Source organism: Lissotriton helveticus, chromosome 3_1, assembly GCF_964261635.1.
Source record: "Lissotriton helveticus chromosome 3_1, aLisHel1.1, whole genome shotgun sequence".
Lineage (NCBI taxonomy): Eukaryota > Metazoa > Chordata > Amphibia > Caudata > Salamandridae > Lissotriton > Lissotriton helveticus.
In genome coordinates, this window is record NC_136061.1 from 388,028,577 (window position 1) to 388,051,681 (window position 23,105).

General features: G+C 45.8%; 2 protein-coding genes across 3 annotated transcripts in view; one reads left to right on the forward strand and one right to left on the reverse strand.

Annotated features, from left to right (window-relative positions):
• POLDIP2 (DNA polymerase delta interacting protein 2) overlaps nt 1–23,105 on the reverse strand; it is a 286,234-nt gene that overhangs the window by 191,950 nt on the left and 71,179 nt on the right. The gene's annotated exons all lie outside the window — the stretch shown is intronic.
• SMG6 (SMG6 nonsense mediated mRNA decay factor) overlaps nt 2,609–23,105 on the forward strand; it is a 1,202,478-nt gene continuing 1,181,981 nt past the window's right edge. Inside the window, exon 1 of the mRNA XM_078680136.1 lies at nt 2,609–2,782. The gene's annotated coding sequence lies outside the window, so the exon portion shown is untranslated. The remainder of the gene's footprint in view (nt 2,783–23,105) is intronic.

Below are 23,105 nucleotides of genomic sequence, written 5' to 3' on the forward strand. Positions count from 1 at the left end.
GACAGGTGCAAATTATGAAGCCTATCTAAGTCCCTTCTTACTTTAGTTATAATAGGGGTTATATTTAGTTCCACTATTTTATCTAACTCCGAAGTAACTGTAATCCCCAGATATGTACCTTCCTGCACCACACGGTGATCCTGACAGACCACATTTTTATTCTTAATTATTTGTGTTTTAGTGGTATTAAGAGAGTACCCTGAGACTCTACCAAAGTTTTTTGCCTCCAATTCTACGTGTCCAATAGCCTCCATGGGGTTTGATGTGAGGACCGCCACATCATCAGCGTATGCAAGTATCTTACACTCCCCCCTGTACGTTATTAAGGGAACTATATTCTCATTCGCTGCCATCCTCCGGATCAAAGGATCTAGGTACATAGCAAACAACAGGGGGGGAGCATGGGCACCCCTGCCTAGTTCCCCTCTTAATTTGGACTGGCATAGTTACACCTGCATTTACCCTGACAGATGCCATCAGATTTCTGTACAGAACTCTTATTGCATTGACGAACCCCTCACCAAACCCGGCTCGAACTAAGACACACCATAGATAGTCCCAGGAGACCCGATCGAACGCCTTCTCAGCATCTAAAAGCATTGCCGCCATCGGGCCCCCTGAGACTTCCATGGTGTCAAATAAAGTAATCAGCTTCCGGGTGTGATGAGTAGACCCCCTCCCTGGTATGAAACCATGCTGGTTACTGCTAACTAATGCACTTATAACACTTGCGAACCTTATTGCAAGTGCCTTTGAGTAGATCTTAGTGTCAGCATTCATCAGAGTTATTTTCCTGTAAGAGCCAGGTTCGTAAGCCGGCTTCCCCTTTTTTAAGATGATAACAATTTCGGTGCCGGCCCAGGAGCCTGGGACAGATGCCCCCATTTGTGCTTTTTGCATCGTACTTATCATATCCTTAGCAAGTACCTCCCAAAAAACCTTAAAGAACTCTAGTGGTATCTGATCTGGTCCCGCTGCCTTACCAGACGGGAGGCTCATCATAGCTACTTTTATCTCCTCTGGGTCCAAAAGAATATCCAATCTCTCTCGCTACTGTTCTCCTAAAACCACCCGCGACACATTCTGAAGATACAATGTTATCTCCCCTAAATCCTTCCCTTGTTGTTCATTATACAGTTCTGTGTAAAATTGTCTAAATACTTCTCTGACCCCCTGGAGATCCGTGATTACATTCCCTAACCTATCCTTAATCTCCCTTACCTCTCCCACAGCAGCCTTTTGCCTCGCCCTTACCGCTAAAGTGCGCCCCACCGTTTCACTGACCTCATGGCATTTTTCCCTATTTGCCGTATATGTTTTAGCCGCTTTATTTGCTAAATCCTCCTCTGCATCCATTCTTATCTTCGCTAATTTATTAACTGCCTGCTCCACCGATCCACCAGATGCAGCACATTCACTCAACTCTCCCTCTGCTTGAAGCATCGCCCTTTTTAATTCCAAATTCTTCTGCTGTTCCTGCTTCCGTTTACTTACATTATAACTCTAGGTACTTTCCTATTGGGTTTCATATACAGACATTGTATTCCCTCTACCAACCACGTGGCTGTATATTCTTTCACCAGCACCTTTTGTTGCTGCCAATTGTACTACAGGAAATTGTGGTTAGGCATAAATCTTTGTTTCTGTCAATGGAGACTCATATGGTACTCTTGATTTCAATACAAAGCACACGGTCCGCTTCACCATAATCTTAAAGAAACTACTTACTAGGATTCCCTTGCTTCCATTCTTACAGCGTTCCCACCTCCTTTAAGAAAGGCGGTTTACTATTCTATTCACTATTTATATACTAATGAATATTTCATAATTGAATTGGGAAAGCCAATTACCTATAACACTAGTTCACAATTACATGTATGTTCGTTAAACTCATAAAAACACTTTCCTCTTCCTCACTGTAACCCTAAGAATGAAAGCAGGATCGAGGAATTATATCTTGCATCCTTCAGTGGGCTGCTGAAATGACCTGTGGGATTACTGCCTGATACAACTGTGCACGACCGTGACAGTTTGAATAGGCAGTGACATTTTCATTGTATTTGAGACAGCAGCTAATAGGAGCCCTTTAAAAAAAAAATTTCCTGTTTCAAACGAGGGAAACACAGTTGTGTGTTCTGAGCATGTTCTTTGTTTTCTAATGCATATTAGAAAACAAAGACTTTTGCTTGTACTTATTTACCATTAAAAGATAAAAAATGGAAACATGATGTTGGCTTTATATTGGCATTTTCTTTTTATTTATTTGGAGGTTTTTCAGTTTAAAAAACTATGCAGGGTCCTGCAAGTGGACAGAGACAGTCAATTTGTATGTATATGTCCCGAGGTCGAGGTCCCTGACTCGGACGGACGGGGTGTACCTGCTAACATTTCTCCGTTTCCACCCCGTCCGCTGGATCCTTTGGACGTTTCCTGGGTTTCCCCGGCTCTTCCCTCGTTGTCCCCGTCACTGCGCCTGCCTTCCATGACGCTGGGGGTGTGTTCCCCGGAGTTTCCGTCAAGCAGCCAATCAGGAGAGCGGACGACATCCGCGTCAGACCAATCAGAAGGGCCGGGGGCGTTTAAGGAAGCCCCGTCTTTGCGTGTCGGCGCGGAACCTCCAGGAGACCAGCCGATCCACGAGGAAGACGCCAAGGAAGGAGAAGGAGGAAGTGCCGAAGAACCGCTTCTAGGACCCCCGGAGCCGAGAATCGACAAGCCAGGAGGCCAACGACATCACGAGCCGCCCTGCCACACTTCCAGGGGAGAAGTGTGGCTCCACAAGGTACGAGGGCGTTTACAGGGATTGTTTAAACCAAGGGGTGGGACGGGGTAGCCTAGGGTGGTTACTAGCGCTGTGCACTGTTTCCTGCCTACACTCAAAAGGCTGTTGTAGATGGTGGTAGTATCCTGGTGATCCCTCACTCCCCTGCCCCCTCCCGCTCGTTAAACCTCAGTCCCAGCCACTAATGCGGCTGTCTCTTTTCCTTTCTCTCGAGCCTACGTCTGGACCCGTGACCTTCCCCCTGAGAAGTCCCAGACCAGGAATTGAAGACCCCGGACGTTCACCGGAGGAGGAAATCCCGGACTGTTGTGTTGTGTGCCTTAGTGGATGTTGTGCCACTTCAATCCCCTGAGTCTCAATACTGTATCTGTGAATAAAACGGTTATCCATAGACCTCAAGTCGTGACGTCCCTCCTTATCCCAACCCCAGTCCTCACAGTATATAACAGAGAACCAATTACCAACACCACACAGGCTTTCTGTGCATACTCACACAGGGGAGGCTAGCAGAACCCGCAAACCTTTTGCTGTGATCTACAAGCCAGGATGTGACAAAGGGTACACTGACAGCTGACCAGCCACTGTTCAATCTTCCCCTCCCTCCCAAGAAAGGTTTGTTGGGAAAATAAAACACAACATATCAAACCACATTACTTACTGTAATTACAGTCCACGTTGGTAGATTACTTATTCACATATTAGTTTAAGTATTATAGCCATGATCCTCAACTCTAAACCCTACCAAACCTGCATCGCAGATTGCTCTCTGTCCAAAAGCCTCAGCATTCTGTAGTAAAGTGTTGGAATGGCACCCAAAGGTCCTTAAGGTGAGATGCTTCTGAGATTAATTTGTATAAAGTTAGAATTGCTAGTGGCAAATTGGTCATTTCTGTCAACCATTGTTTTAGTGTATGGGACCAGCCTTGCTCCCTTACTGAAATTAATATAGGAAATGTTCTTCACCCATCCCAAAACTGCAGGGAGAGTTGTAAAGGGTTAACAATTATTTTCTGTTAAGTGCCTGTTGTTTTTTCCCCCTAGAATTCCAAGATCTTAGTGCACTCAACGGCCAGATCTAGATCGCATCTGAAATTCGGTCTTAATTCCCAATATGTAGCACCTCTGGGGAGCAGTATACTCTATGTGTGCATCTTTAATGTATCAGGTACGATCTGCTGCTGGGCAGAAGCTCACCTGTTTGTGAGCAGCAGTATTCCCACGCTTCGTCTGTGCGGGGGGGCCTCATGGGGACAAATCCTGGATTGGTCTGGCAGGACTAGTTCCACCATCATCAATACTACTTTGTTAATACTATTCTTAGTTTGGATTTTCACACCACATTTGATGAATGAGAGGGGTCTATATGACTCACAGCTATGGCCAGGTTTGGTTTAAGAAGGGTACAATAATGGACTGGCACAGTTTTATTGCCAACAAGGTTCCTTCCCGAAACAAAAGTTGTCATTCCTGTATGTAAATGGCGGATGTACAAAAAAGATTGAAGAAAGTGCTTTGGGAAAATAATATTTGCAAAAGAATGGATGGATTGGAAACTACTTTATATGCGGTTGTTAGGGGGCTCTCCCATGTATTTTTGGGAGCGGCAGTAGTATACTGTGCAATTTAAAGGCACAATGGAATTCTAATTTTGAAAAGGCATGGAAAGCCATAAACACTACCGTATAAGGATTTCAGATGCGTTCTCTCAGAGACTTCCAGGAATTTGTTTGAAAAATAGTGCAGAATTGTGCATTTAAAGCACTTTTTGTGATTTAGGAATGTAGTAAGGCAGGCGAAGAACAGCGTTTTGTTAATAAAGGGCGTGCACCAACAATGCAAACAAGCAGCAAAAGCTTGCCAGTGCACTACGCATGAGCATTTATATACCTTGATGCAGAAACCATCTGCAAAATGTTGCATGGAAGTTGCAGCCATCCATAATTTTTGTACTCATGCCCTACCTACCTTGTGCACAAAGATATCCAGCTTTGTAAAAGAGAACATTCAGCTAAGCAGAATGGTTTTGTGACTTTCCTTAACAACTCTTGAACTAGTGTCCCAGAAAAAGAATGCATTTGGGGTGTTATAAAGAACATGCTAGATGGTAGTTTCTAAATGCAGTTATTTGCAGAATGCATACAAAGGGTGCAACAATTCCAAAGCTTTGTAAACAAATACAAATGATTTAAAATGCAGGCCTAATTGATCCCCCATGACGAATATAAAGGCAAAGATCAGACACTAGATCATTCTCCAGATGCTACCATGAGAATCTTTGGCGTTCCCCAGCAGTGACAGATATCTGTTACGTGTCATGATGAAGTTTCCACTCATTCTAGAATTCTGGGCTGTGACTGTTTAAGAGTCAACTGTCACTAATAAAAAACATGCAACCGCTTTTATGAAACAAGGAACAATTGATATGTATCCTATGAAATTCCATGCTCTCAATGCCACAAGTTTTATTTGACCTGCTCAAGAACAAATGAAAAGGCAACGCAAATCGTGACATGGCACTCTAAAGAGGCAATCCTCTGGACGGATGATTTGCATTTACTTAGCAAGGGGATACCGTCTCCTCAGTTTGAAAATAAGTTACCCTTCTCTCCTGTTAGCTGAGCTCTGCCTGTAATTTCTCCCTAATTCCATACACCTCGCCTATACATTCGTCCCTCAGGACAACCTTCATCGCTTTCCCACTCAGGCACTCTGTTCTCTGTGGAACCATTACTGGTTTGAAAGCATGTATTCATTCTATGCCTATTTCGGTATGGCAGATGGGGTCAGTGAGAACATCTGGACTCAGTTTCAATAGTGGAAGGCTAGTTCTGGCACCACTAGAGGTACACCTGAACAGGGGAGGAAAGTGATTGGATAGAAACCTGTTAAGGTACCTAATTTCCTGCATTCTAGTGGGTAATTGAAAAGAAACCAGTATACGATTTTATCTTCTGTATGTGTTGTGCATTATTGGATGACAGAAACACTTTTTCTACAGGATGTAGCGGTCTTCAGATATCTACTCAGCCCATGTTATTCATGATTACCATCAATGCCGCTACATACAGGGTTTCATGTGATGCTTAGGGAGGATACCCAACTCTACTCCCATCTAAAATAAAACTAAAATCCCCCGCCCATATAACAAGGATATCAAGCTATGGTATTAGCATTTCCCTGATTTCCTGATAGAAGCCTCTTGCCTCAGCATTGGGGCATATATATGATAATGAGGCACAGCTCCCTGCCATCTGATATACAACAAAACAAATATATATCTCCACTCTACATTCGTCCTGCTACATTTCATCAGGAAAGGTGTACCTGGTAATATCCACATTGAGTCCCCCTGACGTATGCAGAGTATGGGGTTGAGTATGTTGGCCCCCTACATTTTTCATTCACTTTAGTCTTCTAAGTCAGTGAGGTGCGTTTCTTGGAGAAATGCTATTCCAGTTTTGTTCTGTCTTGGATATGAGAGCACTCTGTCTTTTAACAAAGCCATCATTCTATTTAATCAGGATAATCAATGCGCCCATATAACCGTGCACTGTGTCGAGAAATATTGTACTTTTTTCTTTTTTAACATGAAAAGTCCCTATAGGGAGGACTGTCCATACCGCCCCATGTCAGGTAGCCCTTTTTTGGTAACCCGTAAACTAAACCTGCAGTAATTACTACCTCCTTCCACCCCAGATAAAAACTCAACAAGACTTTATGTGTCTTCCTATTTTCCAATCTGGTCCCTAAATGGATTCATCAATATATTCCAATAAACATTTCCCACTAAAACTCAGTTTCCTCTTGCAATCTCAAAGAAACAATGGTGCATTCCAGAACAAATGATAAACGATCCTATTCTTGTGTATTCCGCAGGGGTTCAGGGTCCCCAATCTGCAGCCTCAGGGTACGGTAGGGATCAGAACAAAGACCTTACGCACCAGCCTCTCATAAGAAATAATTATGGTGTGTGGGCTGCGTGCATAGAGCTCTCGATTTACTTTTTTACTTTATGCGTCCTGTGCAGGAGTTACCCCATCACTCTCGACCTCCCCTCCAGACTCCATACACATTCCATAGGTGAGACATTGCTCCAGCCTTGGTCCTTAACAGGATCCGTCTCCAAAGGACCCTTATTTTGTTCTCAAAGCTACAGTCATTGCCATACCTCCACAGCTGTCACATAATATAAAAAAAATGAAACTGTCCTATTGTGGAGCACTTTCAACTTTCCTAGGAACAATAACGAATAGTTTCTTACCTGTCGGTGTAGTTTTGCAGCTTGAAGATCTTTCTGGATTCACTATGCTGTGCATATGCCGCAATCTGGTGGTTGGGTCCGGAATCGTAGTCTTTTTTCTCTTTTTTTTTTTTGTCGTAGCCCAGGTGGGCGTCGACGTCCCACCATTTGGTGTCCTTTCGGTGACGTCGGCGTGCTTCCGGCGGAAGCTACCACCCTTGGGCGCCATCTTCGGATTCTTTTTTCTGTCTCTTTTCCTTGTTTGTCTTTGTAGTGAATCCATGGCTATGCATGTTAATCGTTTTTTCAACGTTAGTGTTTCCACGTATTTTGTAATTGTTCCAACTTGCTTTCTTTTCCATGTTTTTCCACCCTCTTTTCCAGCCTCATCTTTCTGGCGGAGGCGGGTGGGTTCGCTAGTGAATCCAGAAAGATCTTCAAGCTGCAAAACTACACCGACAGGTAAGAAACTATTCGTTTTGCAGCGTGAATCTTTCTGGATTCACTATGCTGTGCATAGATTTTGTAGCGGTTTTCGTTACTTTTGTGGCGGTTGGGTGGAAGATGAGCGTTGGTTGCTAAAAATATGTTGAAACACTTTTTGTCCTACTTGTGCTTCCTTGTTCATCTGTACATCCACGCAGTAGTGCTTCGTGAAAGTGTGTACTGAAGCCCATGTTGCCGCCAGGCATATATCCTGAATCGGTGTGTTGGCCAGGAAGGCAATTGTTGCTCCTTTCTTCCTGGTGGAGTGGGCTCGTGCCCCTCCCGTTAGCTCCTGGCCAGCTTGCTTGTGGCAGAACTGAATTGTCTGTGCGATCCATCGGGCTATGGTGTTTTTGGTAACTGGTTTGCCCATGTAACTGTTAGCGAAGGACACAAAGAACTGTTTCGTCTTCCTGTGGTCCTTCGTTCTTTCAATGTAGTGCATCACAGCCCTTCTTGCGTCTAGGGTGTGGAGCGACCTCTCAGCGCTTGTAGTGGGGTTTTGGAAGAAGCTAGGGATCTGAATACTCTGATTCATGTGGAACCTTGACACCACCTTTGGCATGAAGTGTGGGTCAGTTCTCATCACGACCCTGTCACTGTGTATCTGGATGTAGGGTTCCTGCAGTGTGAGTGCCTGCAGTTCGCTCACCCTTCGTAGTGAGGTGATCGCCACCAGGAAGGCCGTCTTCATTGTCAACATTTGCAGTGATTCTTTGTGGATGGTTTCGAAGGGTGCTTTCATGAGTTCTGTCAGTACCACGTTTAAGTTCCAGGCCGGTGGCGGCATTCTCTTTGGCGGCGCTATTCTTTTAGCCCCTTCCAGGAATCTTTTCACGACTTGAGATGTGAAGAAGCTTCTCCCTGTTTCTCCTCTTGTGTATGCCACAATCGCTGCTAGGTGCACTCTCAGTGAGGATGAGCTTAGCTTTGCCTTGATTAGGTGTGTGAGGTACCTTAGCACCGTGGACTCCTTGGTCAGTCTCCTTTGGAGTTGTTTTTTGCAACACCATTGAGTGAATCTTTTCCACTTTTCCCCATAGCACTTGCGTGTGCTGGGCCTTCTTGCCTCTCGCAGCACCCGCAGGGTGCTCTCTGGTAGTTTCAGGTGTGCAAATTCTAAGTCCTCAGGAGCCAGACTGAGAGGTTGAGGCTCTCTGGCTCTGGGTGTAGGATTCCTCCGTTTTCCATGGAGAGTAGGTCTCTTCTTTTTGAGAACTTGTGGGGAGGCCCCTGCCCAATCTCCATTATCTGAGAATACCACGTCTGTCTGGCCCATTGTGGTGCCACCAGGATGAGCGTCATGTTGCTCTTCATGCATTTGTTGAGCACCCTGGGGATCAGTGGTATCAGGGGGAAAAGCGTAGGCAAATGTTTTTGACCAGCTTATCCATAGGGCATTCCCCTGGGACCGTGCCTCTGGTTGCCTGGATGCAAAGTATTGGCATTTTGCATTCCGGTGTGTTGCAAATAGGTCTATCGTTGGGGTGCCCCACTTCCTGAATAGACTCTCTGTTCCTGACTGTTGAGTTCCCACTCGTGGGATGCTGAAGTCTGCCTGCTGAGCCAATCCGCTTCCACATTGTCCTTCCCTGGCAGGTGTATGGCTAGCAGGTCTATTTTTAGTGGTATGGCCCATTTCCAGATCTCTTGTGCCAAGTTTGACAGCGGGAACGATTGAGTTCCCCCCTGTTTGTTTATGTAAAACATCGTTGTGGTGTTGTCTGTTTGTATTAGCACCTTCCGGTTGTGTAGGTGTTTCTGAAAGGCCTTGAGGGCTAGCAACACAGTTTTCAGTTCCAGGTAGTTGATGTGCCTGATTGCATCTGTAGGGCTCCACAGACCCCTCACTCTGAGCCTGTTCATGTGTGCGCCCCACCCCTTCTGGGATGCGTCTGTGGTGATGGTCACTGTTGGGTCCGGTGGTGTTAGAGGTTTCCCTTCTGTTATTCTCTCCTTGGTCCACCACCTTATCTCTTCCTGCACCCTGTGCGTTACAACCACTAGATCCTCCCAACTTCCTGTAGCTTGTGACCATTGTTGTTGCAGCCACTCTTGGAGTGGTCTCATTTGTAGGCGTACATTGGGGACCAGGTGGATGCATGATGCCATCATCCCCAAGATCTTGCTCACAGTCCTCACTGTCAGAGATCGCCCCTTCTGGTAGTGACGTTTCTCCCTCAGTAGGCTGAGCGTTCTCTTTTCGCTCGGTAAGACTCTGCATTGTATGGTGTCGATCTGAGCTCCCAGGAAGATCTTCACCTGCTCTGGTTCCATCGAGCTTTTGCCCCAGTGTATGGAGAAACCCAGGTTTGCTAGCGTTCCTGTCACCTGTTCTGCATGCTCTTTGCATGTCCTGTAGCAGTTTGCCTTCACCAGCCAGTCATCGAGGTAGGGGTACACGTGTATCCTCTTTCTCCTTAGGTGTGAGGCCACTGCCACAAGGCATTTGGTGAACACCCTTGGTGCGGACTTTAGGCCGAAAGCTAGGGTTGTGAATTGGTAGTGATCCTTGTTTACCGTGAACCTTAGCATGTGCTTGTGCTGCTTGTTCATGGGGATGTGCAGGTATGCATCTTTGAGGTCTATGGTAGACAAGAAGTCCCCTGCTTTTATCTGAGGAATGACCTCTTGTAGGGACGTCATTTTGAATTTTTGAGTTTTGACGTATTTGTTCAGGAACCGTAGATCCAGGATGGGTCTTAGGCTTTCGTCCACCTTTGGCACTAGGAAGTAGTTTGAGTACACTCCCATGTTCCGTTCTTTGAAGGGGACCCGTTCTATGGCCGCTTTGAGGAGGAGTTCTTGGGCTTCCTCTTGCAGTAGTTGCAGCTCTCTTCCGGAGTGCTGTCTTTTCCTTGGTTTTCTGTTTGGTGGCCTTTTTTCCAACTCTATGCAGTACCCGAACTGCATAATATTGAGTATCCACTTGTCTGTTGTTATTTTTCTCCACTCCTGGAGAAAAAATCTCAATCTTCCTCCTACCGGAGTTGCATGTTCCTTTGTGTCTTGTCCGTGTAGCCCTCTCCTCTTTGTTTTCCCGTGCTCCTCCCCCGGAGGGTGTGGGTGGTAGAGCACCTTCTCTCGTGTGAAGTCACTTAGAGGGGTGCTGTTCGCCGCCTCTTCTTCTCTGGCCCCGTCCATTTCCTCTCGATCGAAAGGACTGGCCCCTGCCTTGGTAGTTCCAGTTTTGCCTCTGCTGCCCCTGGTGGCCTTGGCTGTCACTCTGTTGCCCCTGGTGGAAACTCTGGTGAGAATCTCCTCGCTGGCTTCCACCTCTGCCGTTCGGCCTCCGCGACGGAGTGCCCCTTCTCATCCCTCTGAACTGCAGGGTTGTCCTTCTTCAGTTGGGTGAGCTTATCATCAACTGGGGCTCCGAACAATGTTTCACCGCTGAAGGGTGTGTTCAGGATGTTGTTCTGGACTTCAGCCTTGAATCCTGAGATCCTGAGCCATGCTTGCCTTCTTTCAGTGATGCATATAGCCATCAGTCTGCTGGATGTTTCTGCCCCGTCCAAGGCTGTCTTCAGGCATGAGTTGGCGATGCTCTTCCCTTCCTCTACCAGGTGTGCTCCTCTGTCACGGTATTGTTCCGGGAGGTGTTTGAGCAACTGTCCCATCTCCTCCCAGTGCTGGTATTGATGCCTATTCAGGAGGGCGTTGGAATTCGCCATCCGCCAGTGCGTCGCAGCGTTCCTCTCAATCTTCCTCCCCCTAAAGGTCCATCCTCCTGCTTTCTTTGTCAGGTGGGGGTCTGGACGTTGTTGGGACGTTTGCCCTTTTCCTGGCCGTTGCAGCGATGATAGAATCCGCTGTGACGGAACCCTTGATGTAAGCTGGGTCTTCGGAGGAGAATTTGTACTTCTTCTCGGTCCTCGGCGTTACAGATCTGCATGTAGCCGGGTCCTTGAAGGCCTCCTTTCCCTGGGCCGTGATACTCTTGAGCATGGGCAGGAACTGGCTCCTTGTCTGTATGGGGAGCAGTGTCTCGAGCAGGAAGTCTGCTTTTGGCTTCTCCTCTTCCAGCTTAATTCCATAAGCTGTTGCCGCCTTTCTTACCACCTCATTGTATGCCCCAATGTCATCCGGTGGCGAAGGCCTCGAGGGGTATGTTTCTACCGCCTCCTCTGGGTTTTCGGCCTCGATGTCCTGCCATTCCTGGTCTTGGGCCGTCGAGGAACCTGAACCGAAGGACGACTGCTGTTCTCCGTAATCCCCCTCGGTGTAGTAGAGGTCCTCCTCCTCTTCGTGCTCCGAAGGTTCCGGAGTTTTCGGCGGCTCTTCGATGTCGAGCTCTTCGATCGCCTGTACCTCAGCGATGGTCGGTGCCGGCTTCGGGGGAATCTTGTAACTTTTAATTTTTTTGTCGAAGTCCTTCTTTCTCTGAAGGATGTTCTCCATTTCGGCCTCGAGCCTTCTCTTTTTTCTCTGCATTTCTGCGGCCTGTTCGTCGTCGAGCGTTTCGGCCGCCCTTTTCGGCGTCGTCGTCGAAGCTTTCTTCGGCTCTTTTTCTTTCGACGTCGAAGTCGAAGGCCCTTTTTCGGGGGCTTGCTTCGATGACCTTTGCTTTTCGCTGGTCTTCTGCCTCCGGGAGTCCTTCTCGGAGGATCCGCTGGGCTCATTTTCGGAGGATGCAGCTTCGGTCGTCGATTTGCTCGGCGCCGGTGCTCCTTTCGAGGCTCTGTGCTCTGACTTTCGAGAGTCTGCCTCAGGTTTTCGAGGCCCTGTGGGAGTTTTCGGGGTCGTAGACTCTCCTACCTTATCAGGCGTATTCTTATCGGTCTCAACGACCGTGAAGTCATCTGGTCCTTCGGCGATGTTGTCCTCATCGTCGGTGGAGAGGCCAAGTTCATAAAGCGTCGGGGCTTGGCCTTTGCCCTGCATCGTGTGGTGAGCCGTCCTCTGTCCTTCTCGAATTCGGAGTGTCTTCGGCTTGAAGACGGAGCAGGCGTTGCAGTCTCTGCTCTCGTGGTCGATTGGCAGGCAGAGGTTGCAGACTGGGTGCTGGTCCTTCTGTGCGAACTTGTGGTGGCAGTTCTTGCAGAATTTAAACGGCGTCTTGTACATCCCTGCGCTCAGGGGGCCCCCTGTGTGCGCATTCCTTCAAGGGCGTCGAAGATTTCGAAGTTCTCTCCTTTCTTCGTCGTCTCCTCGCTAAAGGTCCTCTTCTGTCGATGTTCTCAGGCCTTCACCTGTGAGTTTTTGCTGTATTTTCTTCTTTCCTCCTCCAAAACCTCTGGAGCTTCACGCGACGATCCAGACCCAACGGCGGAAAAAAGAATCTGAAGATGGCGCCCAAGGGTGGTAGCTTCCGCCGGAAGCACGCCGACGTCACCGAAAGGACACCAAATGGTGGGACGTCGACGCCCACCTGGGCTACGACAAAAAAAAAAAAAAAAAAAAAGAGAGAAAAAAGACTACGATTCCGGAACCAACCACCAGATTGCGGAATATGCACAGCATAGTGAATCCAGAAAGATTCACGCTGCAAAACTTGTATTTAAGGTTCACTGCCCTGAGTTTTTGCTACATTGGTTCTTAGGATTTCCTGAGCCTTTGAACCTTCTGAGTGGAGTCTGGATAAATCCTGATCGTAGAATTCTCATATCCAGTTCCACTTCCTTTCTGGCCTGTTATAGGATAAGGTCCATAGCACAGTAATTCAGGATTTTCGCTGTCAGGGCCCTGGGTGGCAGTGGCACCCCTGGAAGTGTAGGGGGCCGAGCGACATGTGTGCGCTCTCGGCAATAAAAACAGGTGGATAAACCAGTCCGTTTGAGGGGATTTTGTACCCCGCCTTCGAGAAGTGGCTAGCCATCATGGTTTGTTTATCATTTACTATTGTGATATGCTCAGACACCTGTATAACAATTCAGTGCCTCGTCTCTCTAATTATAGTAGAAATTGCTTATGCTGGAATCCCCAGGTTTCAGTAGTGATTCAGTGGCAGTACACAGAAATCAAAGGATTATGAACTGCAGTGTTAGGCTTTGCATAAATGAATAGATAAATGTGTGAGTGCACCATAATAAAAAGGTACACACATATATGTGATGATATGAGCCCGTGTGAGCAACATACAAAAACAAGCATTGGCAAGCCAATATGTTTCATTTGTGGGTTTTTGTTTTGCATATGCAGTCCTGCGTATGTATCATGATTCTATGGCGGCTGTGACGTCACAGCGCATGCATAATGATTCGCCTGCAATTTTGTTTTTTTGTTTTAATTTACAGCTCCAAGATGTGGATGCCTATTTGTAGTCTTAATTTGCATAAACAAAGTGCATCAAGGTGTTACAGTTCGTTTGGCTTTTTTTTAAAGATAAATCTACCAGAAAATTGCAGCTGCATAGCCCTCCAAAAAATAGACCAAGATGGTAAAGGGCAGCAAGCAACTGAGGTGAAGGTGGGAGGGTGGAGCAGTCAATGCAGGAGGAGGAGGAGGCAGGGGTGGCACGGGAGCAACGCAGGAGCATGGTGGCTTTAGAAATAAAAGCCAGATGGGGAGGAATGGGGAAAGCAATTGACAAGGTGTGGTGGGAGGGAGATTGCAACATAGAATACACAGGGGAGAGGAGATTTGAGAGAGGAGGCCGCAAACAAGGAAGAGAGCAAGAAAAAGTATGCATCCAAGGAGTGCTCAAATAAAAAGAAAAAGTAGTTCCCTGAAGGCAAGAAGTGGAAAGATACAAGTCATCCAAACAAAAGGTAGATTTAAAAAAAGCTATACTAGGGAAGTGACCAACGCAAGATGGGGAAGGAAACCAATGAACAAAAAGCAAACAAATATGACCAAGAAGAAAGCCAGTCAACAGTAAGTAACGGCTGTAGGCAAGACGTAAAAATTATTCCCTGATATGGAGCCTTCCTTACTGATCCTTCTCGCTCTACAAACTAGTTCAGGTATTTGAGACACCTTTTTCAGGGCCATAGTCTTTTCCACACTAGTGGTCAGTTCCTATAGTGGCTCCTGGTGTGGAAAGCTGCTAAAGTAACTGACATCAGCGCGCTGAGGCGGCACCTATATGGGTACCATGTAAGTCACTTCTGGCGCAGACAATGCAGAGCTGAACTACGCCACCTACCGGTATGTAGGGGTACTGCTCGAAAAACTTCCGGATCCAGTCTACCGCCTGGGGATATTCAAAGGTAAGAAATATGTGGCCAGATAAGAGTCTCTACCAGATAAGACATTACTGAAGGTAAGTAGCTTGTTCTATGTTGCTACTGGCAAATTTGCCTTTTGCTAGTTGGAGGCCTCTCTATAAATGGCAAAATGTCATGTTTGGTGCCTCTAGCTCTAAATTGGCACCTGCAGTAGATAGCACCATAAAGTGTTGTGACTCCACTTCTGGGGTATGAGGGGCACATCTGCCTAGATCTCCTAAGCTCCACAAAGAATAATATGTAGTGTACCCTGTTTGGAGAAGAGGAGAATGTGCTGTTGCTCTCACTCATCACCACAGCGAGTGATGTTATAAATTAGGAGAGTTAGGAGTCAAAGTACCCTTTCAGAGTAACTCTCGGCTGAGGAGTAGTTTTGCATATAGATCTGAATCCCCAAACTGACCACTAGAAACAACAAACACGCACAGTTCTTGGTATTTTACAATAAAAAGGTATTTATTATGCACTAAGCATACATACTTATGTGTCAGAATGATGCCATTTATTAACGGTAAGCTCAGCAGGCATAATATAATACAAGGTGAATAGTAAAAAAATAAACATTTTTAATCGTACATATCTTCTCTGTCCCCCTTAAATTAGTCTACTCCCAGTCTAATATCATCAAAATGTTCTCACACTCATGGTTATTGTATTGGCTGAATGGTTATTAGAATAAACTTTTTATATGCCAAGCCATTTTATTTATACCTGCATACCCCAGAAAGCTATTGGGTCTGCAGTTGGATAGCAAACTTTCAATATGTCCCTCTGAAAGTCAGTCCTCCTATATGCCCCTCTCAAATCCTCTGTTCCTTATACCTTCGCCTTCAATGATTTTCTTTAGAGGTAGAAGAGGGAAATCCTGCGCAGCATCTCATATCATGGTTCGAGAACACCAGCAATGCTTCTGTTCCAGAAGCACGCAGCAAACAGGGAATTGTTGGCATTTTATTTCCTTCCAAGCCTGATTGTGCAAGGCAGCATAGCCACATGGCTCTAATCATTGCATGTAGAGCTGCAGTTTTTCAAAGAAAGGAACATTTTATTTCTCTATTTTGCTAGTGCGACTAATGCCTGAAAATAATATGGTAATCTCTAATACAGTTTTTTTTAACATTACCATACAAAATATTAGTTTTCTTGTCCCCCTAGCGTGACAGACACATGCACTCTCTCTGGCTAAAGTTAGTGCTCTCATGTTGTCATACTGTCAGGAAGGGCTTGTACGAAGCATGTACATATTTCTAGGAATGCCTACCTCCCAGGAGAAAGGCTTTTGACTTTCTTCACCTTAGGGAAGTTCCTGTTATATAGAGATAGTAAGAGTAGCCTGCCGTTGGCAAGCTCATCATTGTCTGACAAGCACTCTTTATGGTTTATCCTGAATTTTGAGCATTAAGTAGATTTAATATAATCCCTCACAATTACAAGTGAATGTTAGTGTCTGGCCCAGCAGCAATAACCATATATTAGGTTAAGCATGCCTATCCTCCTTGACCTTTTGTCAGCCTTCGATACTGTCAAACTTGAAAGCCTCCTAGACCTACTTGAACATAAGATGTGAATATAGGGGTCCGTTCTTAGGTGGTTCGCTTCTTTTCTCCCAACAGAACTCAAAGAATCTAGGTCAATATGTTCCTATCCAGCCCTACACAGGTCACTTTAGATAATCCTTAGGGGGTCTTCGTTCTCACACACTCTCTAACTTATTCATGGAACCTCTAATCGAATTGTTGAATATATCTAACATCCACTATCACATTTACACATGACACCCAATTGCACTTGAAAATCTCTTCTTCTTAAAATATTAGGTCGCTCAACTCAACCCTAAAAAAACACAAAACTGGTTCACTGCTAACCACCTCAGACTAAACGCTCTCAAAACGGAATCCCTCCTAATTGCCCCACCCAAACATTCACTGGACATTGCTGAATGGAAACAACTAACAGCTCTGAACTGTGTACCACACATTATAGAGTCAACAAGATCTCTGGAAATAATGCTGGACAAGAATCATACAGGACCACATCAGCTCTGCCACCAAAAGGAGCAAACTTCCACATGAACATCCTAAGAAAAATAAGACCCTTCCTACCCGCGGATGACTTCAAGTCAGCTGTTCAAACCCTAGTGATTCCCAGGTTGGCCTACCCAGAGCTAAGCTGGCACCACTAAGAGCCTGTCCTAACTCTGATGCTAGGCTCAATACAGGACCGAAAAGAAATGATCACATCACTCCCGATTCGAAATCTCTTAAGTAGCTCCCATATGAGGCAAGGATTCATTTGAAAATTGCCTGCACTGCCCTAAAGCCCTACACTTCAACACTCGGAGATAGCTTGCACAGACACTAGCGCTATCTGGTGGTGTTAGAGCATCTAGAGGCACTAAAAACCTACTGCGGTAACCACCGAAATGTAATAAAAAGAAAACATATAACTGAGCATTCTCAGGTATTGCCCCGAGAATCTCGAACGCACTGCCCCGTGAAATCAGAATGAACCCAACTGCTTCATTTAAGAAGGCAGTTAGAAGGATACTAATGAATACATTTCTGCTGTAGAACGCATCAACTATACTGTAGGAGAAGATTTATCCCTTAGTCTGCACCCATGCCCTTTTCTCGCAGCCTATGTTCTTTTTTTTGGGTTGTTGTCCGTCTGGGACCTGATGTGTTCCCTCTGTGGGATTCTCACATACCATATCCCGCCGTTGATGATGTTTTTATACATGTTGCCTGAAACATTGTAAAGCGATCTGATACCCGTAAGGGTCATGTTGATGCCACATAAAACTTTATAAATAACCAGAGCCACTGAAATTATGTGCTTGTGCAGCCACTTTTTTCTTTTTTAACATAATTTTAGCTTTTCTACATAAGCCATCATCTGCTGCATAATCTGCATATTAAAAAAAGTTTTTTGTTTCTAGCTCATACGATTCAAAAGTTACTAAAAACACAAAGAAACGTGTTACAGAGCACTGGAAGGTGCTTTCCAAAGGTTGACAGTCAATCATCTACTGCTTATTGCTATATTTGGGTGTTAAACTAGTACTAATGAAGTGCAACTAATGTCCAGACAGTGTAAGAATGACAACATAATGAAGTAATACTATCACAAAATGTGGCGCATTACGCCACACAATTTGCCTATTAGTGCTGCATAATTTACTCAACTGCGATGTATAATTTCGACCTCCCCTGTCGCATAATTCCAGTGGCCCGAGCAGAACGAAATGCCACAAGGTTATATCATTTATATTGTAATTCTTCTCAAGAGCAGAGTGATGCTTAGACACTGTCCCAATTAAGCTGTTTTATTTTATCTATTATCAGTAAAATGCAAGAAATATTGTTCGAAGTGAAGAGCTCAAAATGGACAGTATGAACCCAATTTCCTGCTCACAAATTGAGTGCTCTACTGCCCTGGGAAAATGGAGACAGCGCGGAACTGACCCAGGGTCAGGCCTGCCGACTTACGGGGCTCGGAGTGCCGACACTTCCTTGTCATGTTGGATGACTTCAATGGATACGGGAAAGTCGAAGGGTGTTTGGACTTCTTCGATTTCTTGTGGGACTTCCCTGATGACCGAGTGTGTCGAAGGATGTCGGGAGGGGCTTTGCAAACGGTCTTGGGATCTCCCAGGCAAATGTGATCTCAAGATTTGCGGAGTCGACTGACGTCGGGTGGCGAGGCGCATGAGGGATCGCTCCTTCCGCGCATGGCTGTGTAGTCCTCACACACCCTGGAGTCATGTCCCAGCTCCAGGCACCACAGACACACCAAGTAAGGGTCTATCACCAACATTTGCCTATGACAGGCCCCACCATGGTTTGAAACCAACTGGTTTCTTGGGTGACATCCTTACACCAGGAGATGAAATCTCAAAAAGGTTGACAAAAGGTTGAAAAAAGGCCAATTAAAAAGTGTCTGAAGGGTATTTCAATCCGGATCAGCGCTACCTGATGCGGAAAGGAAAGAAATGCCATTAGAGCGCAGAGGTGGTGCCTATATAGGTACATGCATGTCACTTCTGGAGCAGAGCTGAACTACGCCACCTACCGGCATGCAGGGGTACTGCTAAAAAATCTTCTGGATCCAGTCGGACACATGGGGATATTCAAAGGCAAGGAATCTGCGGCTAGAGGTCTCTATCAGATAATCCTTGCAACACTTCTGCATGCTATGTATTGCAAGCAGAAGGAATTCAAACGGCACTCATTTCTGAAGCAAGACCCCTCTGAAATACATTTACTGAAGGTTTTGGCTGCCATAGGATACTTTAGAGCCACGACACATCAACCCATTTTTGAAGAAAAGACAGGCCATGGAAAGGTTAAATGTTGTGCCACAATAAACAGGTTTTTAGATAGTAATTGAACTGCGTGAGTAAATAGGGTGGCAGAGCATTTCAAACGTATTCACCTCAAACCCCCGAAATCTATCTTCAAAGCTTAGAAAGGTTTCCCATGCAGAGTCATTGAAGAAATAAAATGAGTGGACAGGCACTCACAAAATATCTGTTTCACAAACATTATGCATGATCCAAAACACCACGGTTCGGTCCATATCTGAATATATTGTTTTGGACCACAAGAACTGCACCTGTGAAGGATTTCTGAATAAACAAAAACATCATGCTTTCCAATTCTGGTGGACTGAAATGTGTTTCCCTAATCACACCCAGGGTGTAATATCGGCTCCTGCGGTGCATAGTGGAGAGGGGCATTTAACATTCTTAAAGGGGGGCATCGTTTTACGTTACGCAACTAACACCATCCAGTCCAGAGACACAACACTTGCTGGGATTCCTAATGTGTCAGGAGATGCAATTACGCATTTCAATATACACTATTCATAAATAGACTTCTATGTTGGACCTACAAACATTTAAATAGAAAGCTATACTTCCGAAAGATTTTTAAGTGAGAACCACACAAATGCATTTTGGAATATGCCGCTCGTAGCCGGGACATTTTTGTTGCTGCTGCTTGTTCTTGATAGGGGACCACGACCAGGAGCCCCGTAATATACTCCACCTGTGCCTGCCCGCCCACAGCGCTGCAAAACTGCTCCCGGCCCCCGCTTCGCAGGTGCCGCTCGTAGCCAGGACATTTGTGTTGCTGCTGCTTGTTCTTGATACGGGACCACAACGACCAGGAGCCCCGTAATATATTCCGCCTGTGCCTGCCCGCCCACAGCGCTACAAAACTGCGCGCGGCCCCCGCTTCGCGGGACGCGCGCCGGGCGAAGCCCGGGCCAAGGGCGGGCCCGTTTGAGCCCGTTCGAGACAGGGAGAGGCTGGGCTGGGCCTCCCCTCTAAGGCTTTTAATATCACCAGTTGGCCCGTCTTTCTCAGTAAGTGGACATAAAGATTGACTTCTGAGCCTATTTTATGTTAATCAAACTGAATTGAAATGGCAGCGCGTGAGGGAAGAGGGAGGAATGCAGCAGGAGTCGGGTATGTGGCGGGAACTCTTGATCATTTCATAACGAGGGCTACATCTGTGCTTGCCCATGAGATCGCTATTATGGAGCGACGCCTTTCTATGGACCCCGTGTTTACAAAACGGTCATCTCTGGGGGGGTATAATGAATGTGTGCTCGCCGGAAAAACACTGCTAGTTTGCCCCCTCTACTGGTTGCCGGAGTGAGGATGTAAGTTTACAGCAAACCTTGGCATCCTCTAACATTAATGGAGGATCTTTGCATCCCACGTTACTGCCACGCAGTGCATTACCAAATCTACCTAAGAGCACAGTTATGTGCGTGGCAGAAGTCCATAAAGAGCCCTCACAACCCATGGAACATACACAGGGGGTTGCTTCCAAGAGGAAACGAGGAGGCACACGAGGAGGTACGCAGCAGAAGGGAAAGAAGCCTAAGATCTCTAAACCAAGCAAACAGAGAGAGCTGCCAAATATAGACCCCCTAATTATTTAAGTTCCCCAGGAAAATTTGTCTGCAGTAAATGGCACGAACATGGATGAAATTGTAACTGGACTACCACAGACTGAGGATGCTTATTGGGTAAAAATAGGTACTCTTATAACATCCTCCTTGGAGCCCCTAATGAAAAGGCTTTCATTAATTGAGAATAGGCTGGAGAAATCGGCAGGATTGATAATGTCGACTCTGGGATGTATTGAGAATAAAATAGTGAGTTGTGGCCAAGTAAATGAGTCGGCGAGGGAGGAAGGGACCCTGAAGCCTGCCCCAGCATCATTGTGCCACCAACTGTGGGTCCGGCTGTGCAACCTATGGGCCCTAATAAGCTAAGGGGCGGAATAATGAGTGGTGGAAATATAGTTCCCTTAGAGACACAGGGGGCAAGCCGTAGTAACGATAGGGAATTAGAGGGTCGGCCCCAAAAGGTCAGTTTAGCTCCTAGGAGTGATCCAACTTGGAATGAGGTAAAGAATTTACATCACCATGTAGATCTACCCCCAGATTGTATACCCTACGTTGCTGTTCTGACTGGTGTCCCAGAATTGGAACATGGTAATGTTGAATCTTATGATCAACTAAAAAATAAGACAACACTGGCTAAAAAACAACAGGCCATTGCCTCGAGATGTACAGTGCAAAATTATTTTCGTGACGAGAGTGAGCTGGGTAGGATGTAGGCCACAAGATATGGTAGGAGATTGTATTGTTGTTAATTTCAAAGACCCGAGGGTGGTGGACCATGTTTGCTGGGGCCCCCAGACACATCCACGATCCTCTATCCAGGCTTTGAATTTAAGCTACTTTTATATCCCACCAGACCATATGCCTAATTTTGGGCATTATGAGACCATAGGGATAGGATTGGCCAGCCAGCCAGGATGATAGGAGGGGTAGACGGGGTGAGGAGTGAGTTTATGTCAGCATGTGCCCCTTAGTAATAGATTTAGTTTACTGGACCTTGTGGACTGACTGACACCCACTGATATTTAGCAAGACATAACTTGTGAAGAATATGCCAAATTAGAGGAAAAAGTGAGTGGGGATTTAATCCAACATTTATCTCCAAATAATGAAGTGGGTGATAACAATGACTTAATATCTAGTTTAGCTAAAAAAGTGGGGGAGTCGGAGAGCAACTCTGCCCAAAAATAATAGATTATGGTAGTTGTAGCGCTGACTGTCGCTCACTGGAATTATTGATAACTTCAAGTGAAACTTGCAGTCCTGGAGTGGTTAATAAATTACGACTGGAGGGAAACGGCAGGCCGATTAAACGCTTGACCCCCGGAGGCCCCAAAATTGTATCCTGGAATATTGCAGGCCTTGTGTCCAAATTAGATCAGTCGGACTGTGGGGGACTATATTGACTCCCACGAGATCTGCGTACTCCAGGAAACCTGGGCGGCAGATCCCCAATATAGGGTAGGGTTTGTGGCTTATTGTGAGGGGGCAGTGAAAGGACCGAAGGGTAGACCATCGGGGGGGGCTATGCATATGGGTAGCCTCCCACTTAGGATGTAAGATTAAACGAGTAGATACACACTCCCCGGATATAACATGTGTCCTTCTGTCACACAATGAATTACCTGAACTGGCCATTATTAATATTTATTCGAGGCCAGTACAGTATGGTGCTACATCCCCGACGCTAGATTGTTTGCTAAACCTTCTTACCTCATTAGCAGGGAATATGTATTTTTTAATCTGTGGGGATTTTTAACTGTGATTTCGAACCCCTTAATGGTATTTTGCAACCCATTACTAGTGAGGAGGATGCCATTTGGTCAATTCCGGCACCTAATATGTATTCAATTAGGAGCTGGACTCCACTAGTTCTCCAGTTAACCTCTTTAACGTTGACCTTTTCTCTAAGGGCCTGTAATGGACGGTTTCCTGGTGATAATACCGGGTGCCCCACTTTCAAGAGGTTGATTATATTTTGACTAGTGTGGAGATCTGGCATAATGTGGTAGATTTTTGCGTTGAAGAACGCAGTGAAACCGACCATAACCCTTTAGTATGGTATTAGACTTTCAGATGGGGGACTTAGGTACCGACCCTGAAGAGCCACACCAAAATAATATCGTGGTAGCCAACGGAGGGAGACTAATTCGGTGGTCTAAAATTAACTAATCAATGGAAACAAATGTATATGAGTATCATACCGCTGTTAGAGAGCTACTCCTGTGGTAGAAAATTTAATTAAGACAGGTTCTCATAACGATTTAGGAAAAATCCACCAAGAAATGGTTCTGGTATTGTCAGACTTCTTTTTTAATAGTGGCCCCATTAAATCTAAATCTCGTGGTGATGAAAAAATCTTGGTACTCAAAGAATTGTAGGGATGCAAAAAAAGTTCTGTTGACCTCATTAAAAGGGACAGACAGGGTTTGCATTCAACAAGTTAGGGCAGCCTTCAAGAAAACAATTGTATGGGCCAAATCTGAGTGGGAAACAGATAGATGGCAGG